General features: G+C 35.0%; 1 protein-coding gene across 5 annotated transcripts in view; it reads right to left on the reverse strand.

Moving 5' to 3' along the window:
- LOC145670265 (uncharacterized) overlaps positions 1-25,293 on the reverse strand; it is a 325,665-nt gene that overhangs the window by 136,576 nt on the left and 163,796 nt on the right. For all 5 annotated transcript variants that reach the window (XR_014128248.1, XM_081738687.1, XM_081738688.1 and 2 more), the window contains one exon: positions 18,051-18,121. The gene's annotated coding sequence lies outside the window, so the exon portion shown is untranslated. The remainder of the gene's footprint in view (positions 1-18,050; positions 18,122-25,293) is intronic.

Raw genomic sequence — 25,293 nt, forward strand, 5'->3', positions numbered from 1 at the left:
TGAAAATAAAATCTATATAATTATGAGTAGATTGTAATTGTATTCGATCGTTATTTTAATGATTCATTACTATTAAAATTTCTACGCATACCTAGCGCTATTACCGGCGCGTAATTAAATATGGGAGCATAGTTACTAAAGAGATTCATTATGATCTGATTGAAAAAATCTTAAAGTGAAGTTACCGAATATGATTCCTGAATCATTTTTGAGAAACGAAAAAAAAAAAACTAATGGGAGTAACAGCCACGCATGATTGCGTTACACTGGAGGTATTATTTACAAACACCTAAGCACATTATATGGAATTATTCCAATTTTTTTCCTTCCAGCGGATATCCTTTATATCCATTTCCGTTGGATACCTGACGTATATATTATATTATATTATATTTTCCTGTTCACTTTTATGGTCAATAATTTTCATTTCATGCATACAAAAAGAAAAATTCTCTTCATTTGCACTGACACAATCTTCCGTCTATAGGGATTTTTTTTAAAAAAAAAAAAAATAATTACTATAATTGCTTTCGTGCTCAATTATGAACATTTTACAATGTTATTTTTTTTAATGGAATTGTTTATTAACATAGTTGTAGATATAGCTGTGAGGACATTTTTATAGTAGAGACAGTTAATAATGGAAGATGAAATGATGATTTGGGAGTCGCTTAGGCCTGTACTGATATCTAACATCCAGGAATGAACCGAAATATTGATGAAATGAGCAAAGTATTTTTTGTTGATTCCATGTCCTGTATGGTTCACAATTCAAAAATGAATTAAATGATACAACAAACAAAATCGGAACAAAAATAAATTATATCAATATGGTCGTATATGGTACGCAAGTTGAAAGTAATTTAAAAATTAAGGTATTTCCCATACGCAATAACAAAAATAAATTATACGATTAGAGCCTTGTATGGTTTGCCAGATAGAAGTAAATTACATAACGGGGATGGTCTATGGTAGAGAATAAAAGATTAAATTATTAAAGTCATCTATGACATGTGCTAACTAACATAAATTAAATTATTGCGATCGTTTGTGGTGCTGAAGTTAAAAATAAACTAAACGACTAAGGTATTTCTTGCAGGACAAAAATAAATTAAATTAGTAAATTCATCTATGCCCTTCCCCAAAATGTGCAGTTTATACAAGATTATGCGTATGTTATGTAGAACTAAGGAAATTAAACAACCATGACTGGAACATATATGCTAAATATGTTTTCTATAGGATAACCATAATTTCAACAACTGAAATGTGCTGCCTAGAAAAAAGTGATAAGAAAAAAGCAGCAAAAGCTTATCTATCTTCTATATAAACAAAAATGAAACTTACTATGTTTGTGACTTAGTAACTCTTGAACCACCTGACCAATCACGATCAAATTTTTAACATAAACGAAGCTTGGGCCTGGGAGTGATTTTATCATTTCACTTTGATGGTGCAGCTTCGGGGGCGGAGACAGGGGAGATATCTATATAAAATGATCAAAAATGATCGTTATTAGTGTCGAATCCATAGTTTTCGGGGTCGCTAAGATGAACACGGACGCTTTCGATGCCGTTTAAATCCAAATTCAGCCCTGCCACTTGGGGGAGGGAGAGATGTATAAAAATGATCGAAAATGGCCGATATTGGTGTCGAATCCATAGTTTTCGGGGTCGCTGAGATGAACACTGACGCTTTCGATGCCGTTTAAATCCAAATTCAGCCCCCAACTTGGGGCATATATATATAAGCAGAAGATAGAAAAGAGATCCAGGACAGGTGATATAACAAAGTTTAAACAATATTTATTATTGGAGTATATTATGTAATGACTTACATATCTTGAAATCTTATAAATTCTCTTCATCGTACCACCACTTCATGCGTTTGTAGTTTTTGTTCTATAAATCAGGTAACATTAAAACAGTATTTCAGATCTAAAATTTGGAACTAATGTTGCCTGCGAAACTCGAGAAATTTCTCTTCTCATCTCAAAAACGAGACGAGAATTGCAATTTTTCCTCTTTTCCGAATTTAGAAAGAGTACTGCTCGTCTCGACTTTCATCTCATTTTCGACACGAGACATGTTTCGTATCGTAAGCAACATTAGTTCACTCGAATCTCGAATCACAAATAACTTTAGGGAGGTATTATCTTCTATCTTCCTGTACGTCGACTTTTTTTCTTTCTTTCTTTGTTCACAGTATTCATGTTACAATGCAAGTTCTCTCTCGTACCTATTCGTTGTTACTTAAAATTCGATTCTTACAACCGCTAGTGAAGGAAATAATTTTCAATAAAATTCTGATAATCTGAAGAGAAAATCGATAATAAGTTAGAAAACTTGAGGAAGGTTTGTGAAGAGTATGGGATGAAAATAAATGTTAGAAAGACAAAAGCCATGGCGATTGAAACGAAGCGGTTGGTATCAAATATAGAAGCAGAAGGGAAGAAAATAGAACAGGTGACTAGTTTCGATAACTAGGTAGTATTATTGATGATATGGAATGTGAACGTGAAATAAAAGCAAGGATAGGAAAGGCGAAAGAAGCCTTCAGGAGAAATAAAATGCTATTTTGTGAGACCTTGAATAAAAATTTGAAAGAAAAAAAAAGAAACTAATAAAATGCTTCGTACGGAGTATTGTACTGTAGGGGGCAGAAACAAGGATATTACGTAAAATTGATGAAAAACGACTCGAAATTTTCGGAATGTGGATACACGAATGAGAGGGTGATAGAAGTGGTGGACTGTATCATGAAAGACGTGCTAGGGTATGGTGGCAGGAAAGAGAGGGAAGGGCGACTACAATTGATGGACGATATCAAAACGGAAATTCATACGTGAAGACGAAGTGTTTAGAGGAAGACCGTGGAGCATGGAAGCTTCTCAGTTCCGGTAAGTGACCTGCCAATAATAGCAATTATCTACGATGATGATGATGATGATTGAATAAAATTCAATATCACACCTTACTACGTATTCTTTAATGATTTCTCACTGAATCTGTACACACTTTCTCTTTCATTTTAGTTCTGCTGTGAGGCTCAAGTAACCTTGGTTTGAGGAAAGAGATGAGCAAATAAATCGCTGTGTACGTACAGTATTTGTTATGCAGACAAATCTTCCACTTCCTTGACCCACAAAATGTTTTAAGTAATCCTGGCAAGAGACGCGTTATTATAAATAGCCAAAATATTTACTCTCGTACTACATAAGTAGGTAGACAGGTAAGTTTTAAAAAATGTGAAAACATAAACATCTTTGATGTGCCTGGAAAATTACAAGTCACGATCCATTGTTCCAGCTTTCTGTTTGTTAATAAGATAGAAAACAATGGTCCTGCTTCTCGTAAACTGTTTTCGGAATTGAAAGTGAAAAGAAAACATAAATTCCCTTTCGTAATCTAAGCACTTGACTTTTAAAAAAGAAGTACTATTGAATTCATCATTTTATTCACACTTCTTTTAAATGTAGCGATTGTTTCACATCAATCATGAGAGACTGGGAGGTGATGGAATCTTGGGACGAAAAAAAACCTTCACTTTCTAAACCCTGGCTGACACTGTATCCACAGATACATAAATATTATTAATATTTTACATTGCTCCTTATTAAGCAGCAAACAAATGTCAGACATAAACCGAAAAATATCTCAAAGAACTTTTCATTTCTGTTGCTGTTATTGTTGGGGATCCTTTTCAGCACAGAGGCTATATGAGACACACAGTTTAAGGTAGTATCCGAACCAAAGTAAAGCGTGCACATTTTAATGCTTTTTCACCAGGAACAGTGTTGTCAGATCTGAATATTAAAAAGAAGCGAGGCTGAGTTCCAAAAGTAGCGGATTTGAAATATTTGTACCCCATCATCAGAATGAAAGAGGCACCGTAGTTTAGTGACTAGGGCATTGGGTTCATGTCCACGTGGTCCTGGGTTCGATTCCCAGCCGGTGCTTCACAATTTTCGGTGTCCACCGTTGCTGACAGATGGCGTTAGAGCAACTCAGGCTCTCAAATGGACTGTTACGCCAAATGGTTTTATCGTAGAAATGAATTATTTTGTAGCCATACACTTTCATTATATATATATATATATATATATATATATATATATATATATATATATATATATATATATAGATATATATATATATATATATATATATATATATATATATAGATATATAGATATATAGATATAGATATAGATATAGATATATATAGATATAGATATAGATATACATATATCGATTTAACGCAAACACTTTTCTGGTTTTCAAGGAGACATTTGGTTAAGTCAGCTTGGGGGGGGGGGGCTCTGAAATACACTTTACAACGTTTATAGTAGTGCTGTTTCACTGTTATTTCTCACTTCTTTAATTCATATGTTGAATTCTTTATCTGGGAGCCATAAATTTAAGAAGTTTTTGTTGCAACTCCACTTTCCTTTTTATGTTCATATACATAATACAATAGCATAATTAAATTTAGGATGTTAACGTTTGCACAGCTCCGTACAACTATTTTAGGCCTAGTCATTAACTAAGACAGCAACACGGTCTGTGATACTGCAAGAGCGCAAAATCAACAAAAGTTTAGTTTTGTCAAGTTTGGAGATTAAAAAGTGCTAAAACAAGAATTGAACTAGTATTGAACATGTTAGTTTTAGTAAAATTATTGTTCATTGTGAATAGAATATTCAACAAATAAAACTTTTATTGTACACTATAAAATCTATATGAATAATTTGTGATTTCATATATTAAAATAGGAAAGTAGCACATTCTGAAGAGTTATAGCATGTAGATAATTAAAAAAAGAAAAAAAAACAAACATTGCATGTTTCCCAATTTAAAATTTTAGTAGCGAGGAAACTTAAAATATCACCCGATCTGCTACTTTTACCTCAATCTGGCAACACTGACCGGGAATGGAACCCAGGACTACTATACCAAAAGTGTACATGGCCAATAAACCAGCAGGGAGGGCAAATAATTCTTTATGTTTGATTACAAGAAACATACAAATCTGAAAACATTAACAGAAAAATATTAAAAATTGAAATTTGGAAGTAATGATATTTTAAGTTATTATATCTCATTAACTAGAGTACGTCCCTCTCACTATTATCATAATAAAAGTCTTGATGATGTATGTTTTAGTATCAGTTTTACTTTAGTAGGAGGCATGTTATTAGCTTGTTGACCATTTATGGCATTACCGTCACATAAGAGCTTACCCCCTAACACAGTATTTGACCAGTTCAATGACTACTAAGTGCCTCCTTTTTGAACTTTTCTTTTCTATTATATTTATATGCAATTAATATTGTACAACTTTTACCAGTAGCCCCCACCCCGCTAGTTTAACGAGCAATGGAGTTCCTTCGTGCCTAAGCGGTTAGTATACGCGCCTTTGTCGTGGGAGACCCGGGTTCGATTCCCGGCGGGAGCTCATGTGGTTCGGATTCCACGTTAATCAGTAGGTCCCGTCTCATATAGCCTCGCTGCTAAAAAAGGGATGTTAAACTCAAAATCAACTCAACTCTAACGGGTAATGTGCGCGCCTTCGGTGCACGGGGTTCTGGATTCGTTCCTTGGTGGGTAAATATTGGAGTATAAACGCATTACGATGGTTCAGATTCCACCTTAAGGTATAGACCTACATCTCACATAGCCTTCGTGCTGACCAGGATACTAAACTCCAACGAAATCAACCAATTTATATCAAAGATTTTTAACCAAATATTTTAAATACTTTTAACCAGTCGTATTTGTGTGTATTAAAAAAACTGAATCAAGCTAACTTGAAGTAAAATTACTTTTTTTGTACTTTGAAGCATAAAATTTTGTCTCTTTGGTGAGAAAGTGTGTGCCTTTGGTATGTGTTATTGCTGACACTTTTCGACGTCTACTTCGCATCGTATAACATTATGTGGATAAGTTATCGAACTAAGAGATTGATAATTCTATTCTAGGAAGCCAGAAATAACTAATATCAATTTAAGCTGATGTAATTACACATCATTTAACCAAAAGTATTCAGACTTATTTTAGATCAAATTCTTAAGCATTTAGATGGTATATTAAGATAACTATCTGTCTTCTTAAATCTGGCAGCTTGAAGTGCGATTTGCGACTGAATGGAATGTACTATCAAAAATTTACATTTCACATTTAAACTTACACTAGTTCGTTTCAATCATCAGAAAATACTGAAGCTGTCCAGTCATTTTGATAATATTGAAATATAATATTAAAATAGAAAGAGGTAGTTGATTTCCACGACTTCCGGTTTTAGCAAAGAGATATGAGTGAAAATGAAATCTATTCTTCGGATGCTGAATTCATTTTAGAAAACTATTTATCTCTACCAACTACCATTTTTGCTCTATAGTGATAAAACGCTGAAACTTGAAATTGTTGATTTCTACAACTTCCGGTTAGAATATAGAGTAAAGGAAGGAGATATAACGTTTTTCTTACAACACTGAATCGATTTCCGAAACCACTTTCGCTATCTCTCACCGTTTTAGCTATTATATCTGTCGAGGTGAAAAAGACGTAAGTTCAAGAATAGCACAGGCTAAACAAGCATTCAATAGGAAAAGAAAACTGCAAACATCAAGAAATGTGTCGTTGGACGTTCGTAAACGATTTATTAAGATCCTGGTATGGAGCGTTGCGCTTTATAGATCAGAGACGTGGACATTGAGAAAAGTTGAAATATCCAATCTAGAAGCGTTTGAAATATTGTGTTGGCTCAGAATGCTGCACATATCTTGGACCGAAAGGAAAAAGATTGAAGATATACTAAAGGATGCTAATGAAGGACGACAGATCATGAAAATAATAGGAAAAAGGAGAAACAACATGCTTGGCCATCTTATTCGGCACTCTGATTGGATCAATATGCTGATAGAGGGAAAGACAGAAGGAAAACCAGAAAGATCAAGGATAGAGTATCTAGATGAAATTACGAAGGAGAGACCTCATAAAAGTATAAAACAGCTCTCCCAAGGGAGAGAAAAGTTTTAAAATTTCCATGTTGCCCACCAACCTATGGTTGAGGAAAGAAAAAAGATTATATGTGGACAGATAGATGGACGGACAGAAGAACGATCATAGTCATTCTAGTATAAGATTTCCCATACTTACGCATGGCATAGTTGCACCGTAGCGTAGCATAGTAATAAACTTGCCTTGGCAGAGTTTAAAACTGTTTCAATCATCAGAAGATATTGAAGTTGTCCACTGTACTTTCGTCAAAACAAAACAAAAGTTATGTTTACTTTTAGCCTTAAAAAAATGAAAATATCTCAGGTGGAAGAAAAACATTGAAACACAAACGAGAAGGAAACTGAAGTTTCTTTTCTATTCAATTTTTGAAGTAATCAATTTAAGGATAAATTTATGTGTTTTGTAACTTTTTTCTTTAGTATTCGAACAAATGAAAGTACGTTTTGTTTCCTTTATAAATATATAGGAGATAGAAAGAAAAACAAATATCAGAAAACACAAACTTTTTGAAAGCATTTCAATAATACCTTTTGAAAAGTTTTGAAAACTTTCTGAATTAGGACTAAAAAAGAAAAAGAAATAAAAAAAGAGTCGAATCGATTCTTATCCCAAGAGAAGAATATGTCATACGCTAATGAGACAGACGGTAGAAAATGGAGAAAGGATAAAGGTGTTTTTATGTACGAAAGAAAACATAGGAGATTGAAAAAGTAGCAAAAAATCGTACAAGAGCCGTTATTGGTTTTTGTGTTCAACGAGATTGTTGGAAATGAAACAGCAAGGGTAAAGCGCGCTATGATCCTAAATCGTGTATGACTCTTCAGTGATTTCATACTATCCGGGATAATTGGAATTAAGATTTTAGTACTGTCATTAGTTCCCAGGGAAGAGAAGAGGTAGAATTTGGTGTTGCATTCCGAAACAATGAAATGCTATTTCCGTAATTGAAAGCTCTGCTTTGAATTTTACAAGCGAGAAGGGTTAAATTCGCTTCAACGGTAGAATCCACACTACATGAATTGCTGTTTGAAACTTCCTTTTCAGCACTGTAACTCAATGCACGGTCTACTCAAATCCAAGGGAAGTTCTTTCTCGGCAAACATATCTGAGATTAACTCTAAACACAGTTGAAGGAGTTTAATTAGTTTTTCAAATAATTTTCTGGAGGAGATCGTCTTCTTTCTCTTATTAATACACTGAGAAAAGTAGTACTAAATCATTTTAAAATAAAGGGAAAGCAAAATGTTTAAATCAGTGGTTCCCAACCTTTTCGATAGATGACACACTTTACTCAACCTCCACGACATCGTATTATTATTATTATTATTATTATTATTATTATTATTATTATTATTATTATTATTATTATTATATAATAGCGTAATATTATCCTTGCTATGAATTAGTGATTCTTTGTAGTGCTGAACATTGTGTTTGCCGTTGGGGCGTTGAGTTATAAACCTGTCTCGAAACTGATTTCAACTAAAAAAAAAAAAAAAAAAAAAACACTATAATTACAGTATTAATTACGATACTTCATGATCTTTAAATTCTAAATTTCGCGACACAGCGCGACAGATCAGTTGGGATCCATGGTTTAAATAACGACAGGCAGGCAGGTGAATATAGCTACCGCTTTTGTGTGTATTGTGAATAATGATATACTTAACACTACACAAACAATATATTCTTCTCTTCCGCATAATTGCTTGCATCTCTATTTAGTCTAATAATGAACCTGATTGAACAAACGATTTAGAAATTCCGGCAGACAGACAGTACTCTAATGTTCTAACGTAGATGTTTTCCACTGTACTGACACTGAACGAAGTGGTAATACTTTAAGAATACCAATAGACCCTAATTATCAAGTTGGTTGTACTACAGTAGTTATTAAAAACTAAAACAAAGGGGAAAGCTGCTGGAAAGCTAGAGGGCGCAGTAATATACAGGGTGTTTCAGTGCTATGACCATTCTTTAAATAGGTATATTGTTGGGATGAAAGCAATATGCATACTGGGTATACTAATTGAGAGTTTATCTCTGGTAAAATAACTTAGTTTCAAAATCTGCTGAAAGTGTTCACTCCCTTTCCTGAAGACACAATCTTGCCTATTTCAGCATGTTTCAGATTCACGCATTACCATGTATTCATCAATATTGTTTCCAACTTTCCCACTAATATTAGAATTATGTTTCGATTAGAATCATCACGAACAGCATACACGTCAGTAAGCTCTCTGTGTGGAGGTACCAGAATTGGAAAGTCAATAATTCTTAACAATAAATGCACACCATAGAATTGTGTAGCCTACACCATTTTAATGGTACGTGACAACCAAGTACAATGATCGATCTTGTGTTTTAGCACCGCAGAACACGAGATCGATATGTATCGAAACCGAAACTCCTGATATTCTACATCATTTACATATTTTACTTTTCAGGAGTCGACGCATAGAGTTATAGCTGTTTAAAAACGAGTCATCCCTCTGAACCAGCTTGTATATTATGATGTGTAAGATTTTAATTTATATATAAAATATAATATATTTTATATCACACAACTGTATGATTTTATATATTATATTTTTTATAATATATAAAATCATACAGTTGTATTTAAAATGTAAGAGACTAAGCCCTCTTTATCTTTTTTGGTTACGGGCATGTATAGTATGTGAGAAGGGTTAAGCTTACGTTGATCACATTTAAAATACAAAACTATCGTCATTGTAGAGATTTTTATAGAATTTAATTCAACTTGAATTGCGTTTAGTTTATTGCAAATACGTGATTCGATAACAGATTTGAACGGATGTAAATGTATGAATGTGTATTGTAAGTATATTTGTGGGTGTGTGTTATATTTGTGTGAATCAAGCATGTAGCCAGAAATTTTTGTTGGGAGAGGTTCAAGCTTTCGGGTTTCCATACAAGCCATAACCTCTATGTAGTATTGAACGTGTATTATTCTGCACCTAAAAAGACAACAGATAATTGTAAAATACTTCTAGTTAATCTTAGGGAAAAAAATAATAGAACTAGATTGTTTTTATAAGAGAAGGAGTACATATGAAATGTGGGATCAAATTTTCATGCTACATAAATCAATTCCCTGTTAAACAACTGAAAACTTGAATTGTATAACATCTGAAGTCCACTCTGTTTCTTCATATTTGCGTTTTTTTTTTTTGTTTGTTTGTTTATGTTTTATGGGTCTTCACTACAGCGAAATTAAACTACCGCTAATTTTAGAGTTTTTCTGTAATATCTTCAAAACAAATAAAAATATTCGAAACGCAGAAACGTAGTGAACTAGACAATACGATTTTGCACGTGATACCGTTATCACAACTCATGTATCTGCTTTCGATTTGCAACTGTAGACAGATTTAGCATTTTTTGCGGGTTCTGTACATAGCGGCCTATCAAAAGCAGATAGGTGAATTGTGGTAAAAGTATCACATGCAAAATCGTTTTGTCTAGTTCACTACGTTTCTGCTTTTCGAATATTTTAGTTTGTTTTGAAGATATTACAGAAAAACCCTAAAATTAGCGGTAGTTTAATTTCGGTGTAGTGAAGACCTTTAAGGGCTATTCACTTGTATAATACGTAAGTCCAAATCAAAACCTTTAAAAAAATACACAACAATTTCAGCTAAACAGAATAGCATGCCAAGTATAATCTTCTTGTCTTTCTTCTAAAATCACAAAAGTACACTCCGGTGGACTTGGAATTTTCTGCAATTCAGGTCTTCAATTATAGTTTAATTGAAAAAGAATACATTGTATTTGATATAAAGTTGATATGAATATGAATATGAATATGAAGTTAATATTTGCCGATGTAATGTTTTGGGGGGAGTTCGGACCTTGAACCCCGCCGTAGGTGCGCCCCTGATGCGAATAATGTGATTAATATTTATTTCCACATTTTCCTTTGATGTACAAATTTTGTCAATGAATTTATTACTGTGAAAATATTACTGTGAGCATAAGATAAAATTATTAACTTTGCATGAGGAATCGATCCCGCGATCTTTGTAGTACCATGTAAAGAATCTTCTTATTTCAGCCTCCTTTGTCATTACGATGGAAAGGACCACTACATTTACATAATACAGAGACATGAATACGAAGAATTCCGTTCGTATGATGGAGTGGTTACAAGATGGGAAAACGACAGACGGCACGAGTCGTTAAAAATGTTCATTTAAAAAGACGAAATTTGATGCATCATGAATCATGCAACAAGCGGAAAAATTACGTTTAGTCTTTGTTGTTTTATTTATTTGTATTTTTTTCCGGGTTGGAAGCACCCAAAGCTCTTGTTCTCTCTCCGTATCATGGTTGAGTAACAAGAGGATACCTTCCGCTACGGCTAAACACTCACATGTTTTCTACGTGGCTGACAAGATGAACTTGCCGATATGAAAGGTCAACTACATAGAGAGGCTTAAGCTTCCCCAGTTTGTTAACTTTCTGGTTTTAGGATGGATGATGTGGTAGTAAACTAGCAGTAATAGTACAAAATAAGTGTACCAGCTTTTTTAAAAACGCAATTAGCTTATTCAAAACATGGGCAGGGACGACGTCTAAGCGAAATAATAAAAACAAAAACTTGATTGTGTACGCGCTTCTCATTTGCACATTCATTTGTTAATTTTGTTTACAGTAGAATTTCATTACCCTATATTTTTTTTTAGCAGACGAAACAGAAATATGCACAAAGAGGAACATAAACAAAACACTTCCGTAAGAGAATAATAGCAAGGAATGTCGTTTGGTTGTGTGTCTTTGTCCTTTTAATATTTTTTCTCACCGTATTATGCCCAGGAAGTCGCCTACATCTTCTGAGAAATAACTAGCGGATATTCCATGTCCTTCTAGGTGAATTTCCATTTACTATGCTTTCGTCATTCATTCATTTCTCCTTGAAATTCCAGCAGATAATGAATGAACAGCGAGCTAGAGTATACACATTCAATAATGCATTTCACACATCCAGGCTTTGTCTTCGAAAATGAAACTTCACTATATTGTTCAGGTTGCGCAAAGCCTGTTAGCCGAAATTATATCCACCATGCTCTCAACCTGCAAAATTTATTTGAAGCACAGCGCAGTAACTTGAATAGCATTTCCAAACATAACATAAACAATTAAATAGAATGAAACTGGAGGATATTACTGTATTTATTTTAAACGAACGTGCGAGCACTGTGATCCAAAGCAAGCAAGCTAAGCTAATAGTACACGGTGAATGAAAAGTCCCAAAACACTATCCTTTGTCCAAAACGGAGGTCGTGTCGGCCAGTTCGAGTTCATTATTTTACAACAGTATAAGGACTTTCTTGAAATTCGCCATATATATATATATATATATATATATATATATATATATATATATATATATATATATATATATATATATATATATATATATATATATATTCAAATGGAAAAGTCAAACATAGGAGGAACCTGATCCCAATTTCTAATAGTGAACTAGGAATAATTGATACCTCCTTCGTTTCGGAGAAAGAATGGTGTCCTCGAACTTTTCACTTATTATATATTATATGTGATTCCACTTGCAAGCGTCAAACTCTGTAAACTTTCTTGTATCAATAGCATTACAAGTATTCTGCCATCATTTCGCAGGTCACTTGCAGCAAATTGAGAATATTGTGCTATGGTTTTCTGCGACCTCCTCATGTTGCTGTACTAATTATCTTTGTTAATACCGTGCAATTGTATTTACTCCCCTTCCTCTTTCACCTTCACTATATCTTCTATCATGTCCCCGAAAACAAATTTGCTTCTCTGAGATTTACCAATCACTTTCCTTTATAATTACTCTCAACATTCTTTTTTACTTTGCCATTACTAGTACTTACTTCTTCATTCTTTTTTTCGCTCAATACAGCTAATTTTCACAATTCGTCTCCATATCTATACTTCGACAACCTCGAATAGATTTCCATGGCTTTTGCGCAGTACCCATATACAGTATATGGATTAGGCGCACAATATAATTATGGGGGTTTTCCTCGTTGCTAATCGAAAGGCATCTTCAAAGAGCAGAATCGCAAGCCAATTCATTAGAAACTACATTCACTAGAATACCAGAATATTACTTCATGCTAAAATTATACAATTATAAATACAGTATTGATTTTTCTAGCAATGTTACCTAGAAAAACACAATGTAAAAGATAATTTTCTGTCAAGTTATTTGCGAGACGTCGTCAAAGATTAGGATTCTATCCTGATTTCAATGTTAAGAGTTCCAAACCCCGATATCATGAGGTTAGTCAATCCTTTTTGTGTTGCTTTTTATAAGTCTGGAATTCCCACAAAATAACAATCCATTTTAAAAGTTCAGCATTTACCACCCTTACTCAACTTTCCAAAATTTCTCCTTGGTTGATGAGAAAACGTGGGAGCAACTGGATTGCGCACACTCTAGATCCCAAATTGCGCACAAATCTATGTTGGTTTTCTTGAACACAGAGTTTTATTCAACGTTGCCACAATGGTAGCTTTAAAATCTGTGGTGTAAACAAAATTTTCCTTCAGATAGGATAGAAGCAGAAATTAGAAATAAAATACAAATTATATTGATGATTAATTAATGCAATTTGATCAGTAAGACAACAAGATACCTCCAAAACCAAGTTTTTATATTTATAATCCACATGCTAAAACTTTCTTGGTTGCAATTTTAAGCCTGCAATTTTTTAGAAATCTAATTCTCCTTAGCCTTATATTCTAAATATGTATATCACACTTAAGCATCTCATACGGTTTCAATATGAAGTTACGTCCCTTGAAATCTACCTTTCTTTGTGTATTGGTATCTCCTTTCGCAATTGATCTTAATTTATATTTTGTTTCTGGTTGTAACTTCAACAAAGATGAAATCACCTGATAAATATCTGGACCCGGTGAATAGAATTGTTCATGGCAATGTTTATGAAATGCTTTCACCCCATTCGTCGTTCGAGGAGATACTTAGGGTTCTGGAGCACATATTCTAGGTGGAAACTTAAATAAAACGAAGCAAACAATTGTGATGACATTATCAATGTTATTATTATTAATAATAAAAATATATTAGGCATACTTTCCACTTCTAGGTAAATTTTATGGAAAAATTGACAATTGAAAATCAAAATAAATAATGTTTTCCACTGCCATAAAGCTTTGCTTTGTAAATTCATTAACGTCGTCGTTAACGTCTGCTTTTTTCCCGATCATATAATATACTTGTTACAGTCATATATGAGATACAATGAGCTTAGATTACAATACTATTAATGCAATATGAGAGAATATCAGAGAGAACAGAACAAAAGGCACTTTCCATCTGGGGTCCACCTTTGTAAACACCTTGTCAATAAAGTCACACACGTATACAAATATAACAAAAGAGAAAACATTTGACATTATTGTTTAATTTTTTGTGCGCAATCCTGTACATTACGACAGCTTGTCAACAGTTTATCAAATAAAACTGATAAAACTCGAAAAGTGTGCGCAATTTCACTGCAGCCTAAAACGTGCAATAACTGTTACTTTAGTGAATTATTTAATTTTCTTCTTTTATATATGTAAGATTTTTCTAACAGAAGCTTTTAAAATATTGATATACCTAAATAACTGTGTGCAAGATACACACACTTAACAAAAAACAGTATATAGTATAATGTTTCGATATGTCTAATAAGATACTGTTATAGTATCGAAATATTACACTGTATACTGTAACGTTTCGTGAACAAGATATTGTAACATATATGGTAACGTTTGGTGAAGAAGCTATTGTAACGTTTCATGAACATAATTGTGATTGAGGTATACACAATTAAAAATAATATACAGTAGGTATAATGTTTCGATATATCTAACAAAATACTGCTATAGTATCGACATGTTACATTATATAGTGTAACATTTCGTAAACAAGATATTGGAACATTCGGCGAACAAGGTATTGTAACGTTTCATGAATATAATTGTGAACAGGGTACACACACTTAACAAAAAAATAGTACACATTATAATATTCTGATCTGTAATAAGATACTACTGTAGTAACGAAACGTTGCGCTGTATATTAAAACGTTTCGTGAACAAGGTATTATAACGTTAGTGAACATAAATGTGAACAAGGTAAACACTTTATACGGCAAAGTGGTATGCACTATAAATTATCGATATGTCTAATGAAGATACTGATCTAGAGAAATGAAATGAAAACTTTCTGCTTAACATCCCACGGTTATGGCTTTAGGCTAAGGGAGATGGGTGATTAAAGCAAGTGGATGATGATGGAAGAATTGGTAGAATGAGAAAGTAGGAGAAAACGGGAAAACCCGAGAAAACTCACGGACACGATGTTGTCTACGCAAACTTACTTGTTGGGGATCGAACCAGGGACCTCACGCACAACAGGTAAGTGCTCTACCATTGAGCCAGCATGCCCTCGATACTGATCTAACATCGAAAGGTTATGCTCCCCATTGATTTATTTATAATATAATTTGGATTGTTTCCAGAAAACAAGTAAAAAAAATGATCTTAAAGAAGCAACATACCAACCAATTTTATGAAGAAAAATTATGAAATGATCCCAGTAAACGTGGATAAAATATAATTTTGTTCGTAAATTAAAAAAATAAAAATCTAGATTCTTCATCAGCTTTACAAGACATGCACTATTTTCCCCGTTGTGTAAATTTCACACTTTATTTAATCACTGCTAATTAGTGCAAAATCAATTAAAGGTTCTAACTCAAGACTTACACGCGTGTCCAATAATAGCATGCTATTATATTTGCTATCTATTTAACATATTCTTCACAAGCAGAGGTTAAGTGCAATCTTCCGCTACAAAGTTTTAGCAGACGTACAGTTAGAAAGAAGAGCATCTACAGTACCAGTAAACAACAACTGATTTAATATCGTTCACAAACAATTCTGCACAATATTTGCACAGTATTTCCCTACATAAGAATCAACGGTTTTTTATTTGGGTGTGGATGCATTAACATAATATAATCGTAAGTAAAAGTAAAAGGTGTTAATTATTGGAATCTACTCACTAAAAATGGCTGTATTAATTTTCTTTTTTATTTCAATATGTTGTTCTGGGGTTTACCGTTCCTTTTCAGAGGCATACTTTTCAACTAATAATCAAATCCGAATATACTATACTATAAAGGTGACCAAGAAAGTTCTATCGCTTTTTATGGAGGTCTGTGTTCAACTGGCTCTCACACCAATGTAAATGGAGATACAGTGAAGGTAAGTTGTTGGTGTTTCTATATCCAACATACTACCTCGTTGTAGCAGTTCAGTTACACCGTGCACTTGAGTAAGGACAGAGTGAACATGGGACCTCTACAGAGCGTTATTAGTGCGTGTATGCTATATGAGTTGAAACCGGGATCAAATGCCACTGCAGCGAGGCAGAAGATATGCCAGGACTTTGGTGAGGATGTCGTGAATTCGCGGACAGTGCAGCGGTGGTTTAAGAAGTTTAAGGACGGTGACGAAACAATCGAAGAAGCACCACGCGCCGGAAGAACAACACATACACAAAATGAAGATCTTCAGGCAGGAATTGAGGCGAACAGTAGTCAGATATATGAGGAATCCTCACATATCTGACCACTGTTCGCCTCAATTCCTGCCTGAAGATCTTCATTTTGTGTATGTGTTGTTCCTCCGGCACGTGGTGCGTCTTCGATTCTACAATTCAGTGTGAGTGAAGAAACCATTCGGCAGCACCTCCATCAACTTAGGAAGCACTACAAGTTGGGTCGATGGGTTTCACATGATTTGACTCCGGGCCAGAAGGCATCGCGAGCAAACACCTGTATTTCTTTGCTGTCTCGTCTGAAGAAGGAGCCATTTCTGGATAGGGTGTTGACATGTGATGAGAAGTTGATCCTGTACGAAGCTCCACGGCGCCGTCATCATTAGTTAGCATCCCATGAACCTGTTCCAAAACAGCCGAAACCAGCACTGCACCAGAAGAAGGTCTTCCTGTGTGTTTGGTGGACTGCTCACGGCATCGTGCATAGGGAACTACTACAAGCTGGTCAGAGCATCAATGCAAACGTCCTACTGTTACAGGACAACACTAAGCCCCACGTGGCTAGGATGACCCGGGACGCCATTCTACTTCTTGGATGGGAAATACTATTGCATGCGCCATACTCTCCGGACATTGCAACGTCCAATTGTCACTTGTTCCATTCCTTGTCCTTCATCTTAGAGGACACCAGTTAAATCCCTAGTAGACGTGCAAAATGCACTTGATATTTTCTTCACTTCACGGCCCACCAAGTTCTACCCCGATGGAATCCATGGCGTTGGGCGAAGGTCGTCGATACTGATGGGGACTATTTTTGATCTTTAAGGTACGTCTTAGGTGGCATGTCGATGTTCGAAGGTATTGGGTGAAAAAGCGACAGAACTTTCTTGGTTACTTTTGTAAAAGCAATAACACTAACAGTTTAAAATAAACAGCGACCAATGACAGTAATGAATCCGTTTGTTACTAATAGTGCCTCCTCAGTATTTTGGCACATACAGAGTCGCAACTGGACTAGTAGACTATAACTCAGTATTCATCTTACTAACCGCTTTGTTTGTATTGTGTTGTTTCTGCAGCAACCCACCCTCATTTTCAGTCAACTTCATCTCATAACGATACGTCCGAACAAGTGCCTCTTCTGAACATATTAATAAATTTAATACTGAATAAAAGTTATTGTATTTTCACCTACCGCAAATTCTTATTATTCAAAGATTTCTCCATAGCTCTTACCGTAGTAGAGGGTGAAGCCCTAGTAATGGGTACCACCTACGAATTAGCAAATTATAGAAAATAATAAATAAAATAACAATAGTCATAACATGTAATAATTCTCGTTTGAGTATCATATATCAACATATTAAACTCAATGATGTGTTTGAAATTTTGTTCTCGTCAAACAACTTATAATTACTTACCAAGCACAGAGTTTCTAAGTTGCTTCTATCAAGTTCATTTGTTGCTCTTAACGCAGAACCTCACACGTACACTGAAATAAACAATTAAAAAATATATATATACCAAACATAATTTACATTTTATGCTTTACCAGAATTATAATAAAACAGAAATAATAAGTATAAATTAAGACAAAATTAAATCCTAAAAGTTTAAATCATGAATTTTAGCAATAACTGGAATTATGTAAATGTTGTGGTACTTTATCTCTGCATGGTCGGATTTCCTAATATCCTTTTTTTAAAAAAATAACCTGCAAGGAAAAATGGTATTTGAAAAAGCACGATCGAGACAGTCGAAAATTTAGGAAGAAAAATTATTTTATAGCAATTGTAATCTACGATCAAGTCCGTCTCCGAGAAACGTGTTCGAATACAGCGTTAAACATAATTCTACAAGATATAACAGATCAACCGACTGCATGGTAGGAAAAATAGTTCATTTATATAATCGATAACAGATTCTGCTTAGATAGGAAAATTATATATATTAGATTAGAATTGTTAGTAACCATATTGTAATTTGGGCGGGATTGTATACTAAGCAAATACTCGTGAAATCATGCTTTAATGAAAATTGAACAGCGCACAGTTTGCGAATAAATGTCCAAAATCAGGTTTTTAATGTTGAAGTTTGAAATATTTTAATTCAAGTATTTCTAACTCCATAATGCAAAGTAAATTCTGAAAACGTTCTACCACACCAGAAATTGAAACTGCACCGAAGCTATGCGCACTAACCACCTACCTATGCGAAACTGTTGTTAATAAAGTGGGATATCTTCCAGAATGAAAACTATGCATACTTTCACATTTATATGATTATCTTGTTTTATATGTGCTATTTTTCATACCCAACAGTTAAACAAGACAGAGCTTGACGTATTAAACAATCTGACGTAGAAGTACAAGGTCTGTATGATAAGTAATGAGACTCGCCGCGCCGCGGCGCGCGTGTCGCTGGAGCGGGTTTGTCGGTGATGGAGGATGTAGGGGGGGGGTCCGAGCAAAGCAACGCACCGCGCGTCAGTTGGCTCCGAGCCTTAGTGGAGCGCGGACAAGCCTTGGACAAAGCCCTTGTGAACATTCTTGTCACGGCGGAAAATCAACAAACATGGAGGGTTCCATCGAACAGCGTTATGCGATCAAATTTTGCGTTCGCCTGGGGAAAACGGCTACTCAGACGCTTTCTCTCATCACGGAGGCCTACAAAGAGGAAGCCCTATCCAAAGCCCAGGTGTTTCGTTGGCACAGTGCGTTCCGGAACGGCCGGGAAAGCGTTGAGGATCTGGAGAGGGCTGGACGCCCGACAACAGTGACTACGGACGAAACTGTGGCAAAAGTGAGGGATCTCCTGAACTCAGACCGTCGATTATCGTTGAGATTGATTGCTGATGAACTCGATATGAACCACACAACAGTGCACAAGATTGTGACGGAACAATTGGGAATGAGAAAAATCTGTGCGAAACTGGTGCCGCGAGTGTTGACTGACGAACAAAAGCAACGACGTGTTGATTGTTGTCAGGAACTGTTGAACCTCATGAACAGTGACCCTAACTTTGAAGATGACGTCATAACAGGTGACGAGTCGTGGGTGTTCCAGTACGACCCTGAAACGAAACGTCAAAGCGCGGAGTGGCACACTCCTGCGTCCCCGCGCCCCAAGAAGGCCAGAATGTCGAAGTCAAAGGTGAAAACAATGTTGATTGTTTTTTTTGACAATGTGGGGGTGGTCCACAAGGAGTTTGTACCCCAAGGACAAGCCGTCAACGCCGCCTTCTACAAACAAGTCCTTGAGAGACTGCACAGGAGCGTCAAGCGGAAAAGACCGGCGATCGCTAGCCGGTGGAAGTTGCATCACGACAATGCCCCTGCCCACACCGCCTTCTTAGTGACCTCCTTTTTGACCCGGATTGGGGTGGAAGTCCTTCCACAACCACCCTACAGCCCAGATGTGAGCCCGGCCGACTTCTTCCTCTTCCCGAAGCTGAAGCCACGCTTGAAAGGAACCCGTTTTGCAGACGTCACAGCCATCCAAGCAGCCGTGACCACATTTCTAAAGGACATGCCGGCTGCTGACTTCCAGGGGGCGTTTGCAGCGTGGAAACATCGATTGCAGAAGTGCATCGACGCAAGAGGAGAGTACTTCGAAAGCTTTTAAGTCCCTGTACAGATCAGATCAATAAAACAATGTTTCCAGACCTGGTCTCATTACTTATCATACAAACCCTGTATGTTTCTATACACACCAAAGAGCAGATATTCGGCATTGCATTTTTTTCGTATTTTAATATGTTTTGTGTTTATGTAAAATTTGCTATTCGGAATCGGTGCAGAAAATACAAATCTAGGGAAGTTTTAATGTAATCATCCCAAATCTAATTATGCATATAATGTTATAGCAGGTTATATGCACTTGGAAAATAAATAAAGCTGAAGAAGAAGAACAAGAAGAAATGTTTAGATATAGTCAAAAAGAATAAGTCATATATGTTTTCCTGACATCAGGAATGTGGAGAAATAGTTCTAATTGTAAATAATAATAATAATATGACAAAATTGATATTCCAATGGATTTACATGACTATACGGCGAAAAAGGAATTCTTAATGTTCGTTCCTCCATGTGTACTGAGGAACCACTTCAAAATAACACTTTCTTACTCTAAATGATACTATAGAACCCAAATCTTTAAATGAAGAAAAGAGTAGGTTTACCACATCAGAAAAGGAACACAAGAAAAATCTTTTAAATGAACCAAGAATATGATGTAGCTCCATTTCAGTAAAAATGTCTACTCTTAGGGCCCCCAGAAATAATATATACGTACTTCTTAAGCCTTCAAGTTGTGTCAAGTATTGTTTCCTAAATTTAACTTCTAAAGCATGTAATGGGCTCATCATGCCATTTCCAAAAGAACTAAAAATAATTTAAAATAATGCTGCTACCCCGTCATTTGAACAAAATATATTTCCCTGAGAAGAAGTAAATGTAATCTGGCCCCTACTTCAGTAAAACGCCAACTAGAACTTCTAGAAGTAATAAAAAGAAGTAATAAAAATGTTTACTACGGCTTGAACTTCTCCGTGCATTATATTTCATATTTTAATAGTGGGCCAAACTTCATATTTTTGTACAGGGGCCCAAACTTTGATGTGAGCGTGTACATTTGCGCACGTACTCTTACTGACTACAGTAAATAAACTATTAGTCCTATAGTATTAATATTTAGTATAAATACGTTAAACACTACACTGAGAATAATCCATTATTCAGACAGCGATATATTGTACAGCGGGGGACACTTCTAAATGGTACAGCCATATGGAGATTTACGGCTAAAGTGTACCATTTAGAAGTGTCCCCCGCTGTACAAACATACTGGATCCTTATGTTTACTACAGAAATCAATATGGAGAATACGTTATCCATATGCCATATACGTACTGCCCTTTTTCGTGCTTAGATGTTACACCATGCCGTTGCAGAATGTCTGACATCCAACAATCTTCCGTACATTACATACGTATACGTATGTTACATACGTCCATCTGTATGTGAGATCCTGACCATCTATATACAGTTCTTTCGTTCGAACGGAAGGTACGTTTATTCGGAACACTTATATGGAAGGTATGTATAAAATATGCGTTTTCAGTTATACTTTTACTATATGTTAAGTACAAAAACTACAGGAATTACATATGTAACCTACATTTTTATGTACGCCACAGACGTTTCTTTTCCCTCAGTGTATAGTATGTGAGAGCAAATTAGTATGTTTTGATATGTCTGTCCAAGAACTGAACAACCTTCGAAAATCAAGAAGACGTTGCTGGTCCCTCTTGCCTCTTGTTGCGTATAGCCATGATTTCAGGCAGTGAACGAGGGAGGCACAAAGCTACAAATCGATTCAGAATGCCTTTACACGATATAGTTAATTAGCTCGTCACATATCACATGTTTTCTGAGATTAAGAGCTTAATTAGGAAGAGGACTTGACTGATTGATTTAATTATGACGTCCTCGTCACGGTAAGTCTAATGGCTGACAAGTTTGGCGGTGGAATAATGAAATCAAACGAAAGATATCTATAAAAATTAAACCAGGGATCATGAACCTCTTAAAAAAGAATATAACAAAGAAAGAAATTATATAACAAGCAAGTAAAGAACTTTAAAAATTGTAATGATAGTAAAATAACATGTAATTTTTTTAAATAATAGAGAACGTTAAATAGAGATTCAGCAATGATACCTTTACGGTACCTTGGAAAGACACCTTGTCTTGTACTAATGTTTTCTTTTAATTTTTTGAATGTGGCGTTTAGTCCTTTAACATTTCGTTATATGAAATCAATTCTAAAATGATCTGCTTATGCTCTTACTCTAACATTTATTTAATTAATTTAGTTACATATTTGCCTTAAGTTCGTCAAAATAGGATTATTAAACCGCTTAAGACGTGATTTACTCCATGAATGTTCAATGATAACTAACAGAATAAAATAGATTTAAACTAAATGTATTTTCGAATAAGTTTTCCAACATTTACCTTATATTTCCCAAAATTTCTTCTTTATAAATTGAATCCCTACATCCATTCATAATGGCGTCTTACGCATTATATCTTAATACTGCATAAAAAAATCTCTCTGGCCACAAAACCTAACAACGTAAAAGTACAGGTCTGGCTATAAAAGAAAATGATATCTTCGGTACCGGACCATTGTCCATAACATTTATACAGATTAACGTTACAATACTTACCAATGATGTAGCTACAGTGTATAGATTGCTCACTTCGTCAACATTTTGCTATACTTTTAATGTTAACAATATTAGATTAGCTGAGAGTTTCGTTTAGTACTAGCCTATATATTTGACATCTGATTTCTACACGAAAGAAGAATACAACTGCTTCACTCTATCTCACTCCGAAAATGTTTTTGAAAACTTTCTTCAGTACGAAAAAGGATAATAAGCAAGCAATAATATAGAAGTATTAAAGGCAGCTAAAAGACAAAGGAGATCAGAGCATCTTGTGTACCTCATCCTTTCTCTAACGAAAAGACGTTTGTGGTTAGTGAAAATGACGGAATAGACGGAAGATAACCGTAGCATGTAAGAGGATATACTCTTATTCCTTCCTTTGACTCATCTTAATCACAAAGCTGCATGAATCCATGAGAAAATATTCCTTCTTTACCTTGTTATTAAGGATGGTTTTTGCTCATTTTATAATAGAGACAATCTTCAAATATGAAGTGGTTAGAGACTAACGTTTCCGAACTTTTCTCTCGGGAAAGTGGTTTCTGTTCAAGGTTCAGTAATCGCAGTATCTTCAATAAGAACATATGAGCAAGTATGATGGAATCTGAATAAACGGAGTAGGAACCAGCAAGCACAGACCTAGTACCACTCCTTAGAATACTTCCCGTCTGAATCTCAAAGTGCAAGCATAAACAAAAGATTCGACACATGAACAATAATTTATTAATAAAAACGTCACTCTAGATAAAAGAAAATACCAATATTTGTTTCGTTTATGAAAAATGAATGCAGATGTTACGATCTTATTTCAGAGTAATGTTGTGTTAAGAGAAGTATGTCAACCATGGCACTTGGAGAAAAAGAATGTAGATGACTGCTTTCAGAACCTAATATCTTTTCTAACGTGAGAATATGAAGGGTTAACGAGTAATAATAATAATATTAAAAAACAGAAACTACAAAAGAAGTAGCTTGTGAAACGAATAGCTAACAGAGTTTGTCTTGTATAAAAACACCGACATTTAAGGAATTATGATAATACATCTTGTAACGAAGTAACTACCTAGATATATAGCTCAAGAGAAGATGCATTACTCTGGGAAACAAAAACTCACCGTTGACCATATTCTGTGGGAATTAATTCAGTCATGATCACAGTTACTTTAGTCTCCAAAATCCTGCCTTATACCTTTCAACTTCTTCATTAAACATATCGTTGCAACAAGTTGTGAGTGGAAATACTGTATTATATGTTTCTTAGAGATGAGGGTTATACGCGTTTATTAAGTTATTACTTTGATTAATGTTAGTGTGCTTTCGATACGAATGGTTAACGAGTAGTTTTGATAAAGTAGAAGTTCACTATTATCATATCACAATTTGAAAATGTGGCAATGTAAAAGAGGTTGTTTGTACGGCATACAATAAGTTGAAGGTTAGTTCAGCAGTGTCGGTAAGTAACTGTTCTGACACGCTAAAAGAATACTAATTTATTTACATATTAAATATTAAGTCTAAGTTCTGCAGCCTACCAATTGGTTTGTTTGTAGATACTGAGTACCTCTTAGGTGTTGTAAGTTCAAAACCTCTACAAATTTTGGTTAAATTGAAGTCACTACAACAACAAGAAATATATACACTCCGATAGTACTTTCCGTATGAATAACATGTCCAACTCACACCCTTGAGTTGAGGTCTCGATCTTATTACTCGTATCTGTATTAATTGGAGGCAGCAGTACATAAACTTTGGACGGGGGGGACAGACTACCGGGGACACTCGGGAGTATGGAATAACCCCAGGAAAGTGGAGGTTTCGGAAGTCTTTCACCAGAAAATTAAAAAAATAGTCTTTTTACATTGCATTTTACAGCATTTTTAACTTAAAAAACAAACATTTTTTTAAATTTTTACCTTTGGTAGTCTATTTTTTAAATGTATTACTAAAAAAAACACATACCGCCTTATGCAGAGTCATTTTGACGTATGATTAGCGTCATACTAAAGGTGTGACTATTGCACGAAACATGTTGGTCGGACGCTTTAGTATGACACTAATCACGGATCAGAGTTTGTTTATTAAACAGTAAAATTCAACCTTGTTTTACAATTTTAATTGAACTTAAATGATATCAAGTGTATGTTAAAAATGCCTACACCTACACTAAAAAGAAATTAACATATTGGTGGGGGGGGGGGAGACGAGAACAATTTTACACATATTGAGGAGACATGTCCCCGGTGGGAATGACGCCCGTATCTATATTATATTCGGTATACCTGTACAGCGGGGGACACTTCTAAATGGTACACCTTAGCCGTAAATCTCCATATGGCTGTACCATTTAGAAGTGTCCCCCGCTGTACATACTGCGAAACGAAGGGGACGCGGTGGCTCAGTGGTAGAGCACTCACCTTCGGTGCTTGGGG

This window comes from Thermobia domestica, chromosome 14 (assembly GCF_964235325.1).
Source record: "Thermobia domestica chromosome 14, izTheDome1.hap1.1, whole genome shotgun sequence".
Taxonomy (NCBI): Eukaryota; Metazoa; Arthropoda; class Insecta; order Zygentoma; family Lepismatidae; genus Thermobia; species Thermobia domestica.